This window comes from Anneissia japonica, unplaced genomic scaffold (assembly GCF_011630105.1).
Source record: "Anneissia japonica isolate Jap-2015-1 unplaced genomic scaffold, ASM1163010v1 scaffold287819_len434453_cov191, whole genome shotgun sequence".
NCBI classification, from domain to species: Eukaryota; Metazoa; Echinodermata; class Crinoidea; order Comatulida; family Comatulidae; genus Anneissia; species Anneissia japonica.
In genome coordinates this window covers 50,799-51,823 of record NW_022713610.1, presented here as the reverse complement: position 1 = coordinate 51,823, position 1,025 = coordinate 50,799, and positions in this window count along the sequence as shown.

Here is a 1,025-nt window from a genome sequence, read left to right as displayed (position 1 = left end):
GTGTCTGGCGGGTCCAACCCACCATTAAAACTGTCTCTTATACACATCTAGATGTGTATAAGAGACAGTCCGTAGAAGCCTTTTGATGAAGAAAGTGTACCTTTTTAGGAAGGGTTGCCTAAGTTAAAACTCACTCGGGCTATATGAAATTAATTATAAGCTTGAATTGTTAATCTTATTGTAAGGAATACTACAGTAACTTCACATTTAATTTTACTGTAGTTCGTTAAGCACGAACTCCTAAACCCAGTACTATTACGATTTTTAATTGTAGGGAAATCTACTTTACTGAATATTGGGCATTTATAAATTTTAAATCCTGTATAGAATCTCATTGTTAAACTGTTGTAATATTGACTACTAAAAATAATAAAAGATTATATTTATTTGAAAGTTTATTCAGAAAAAAATCCACAACAAATTACAAATTATTTACATAGGCATCAAAAGAAGCGGTGGCTTGTCAGTTTGAATACCAAACATACAAAACATACACGCACAGAATACATAGTAAACACATCAACAAGAAAAGTTTTCCTTAATAAGTATTTAAAATCATCTCTTTCAATTTATTTTTGATCAAATTTTGCGATTTTATTTTTAAAAGGCTATCATATAGCTCATTCCAGATATTTGGTCCGTGAATAAAAATAGATCTGTGACAGGATGTCAGTCTTGAAAAAGGTACATACATTTTGTTTGAATTTCTTAAGGCTTTTGCACGTTCACTTTTTGTATTACCATCAAGGATTTCGCATAAGGGAGCAGGTAATTGCCTGAGATGATATATAGAAATAAAACATACTGCCTGTACCTTATTTATATCAAAGATTGTAAGCATATTAAATTGTTTAAACAATGGACGTGATCTAGTATCTCGGGGTGAATTTGTTATTAGTCTAACTGCTAATTTTTGTAAGTTATGTAACTTTTCAATATGTTTTGTGTAGTAATTTCCCCATATAACGTTCCCATATTGAAGGTGCGGCAAGATAAAGGCGTTATATAAACTTATTAGTGTGTGT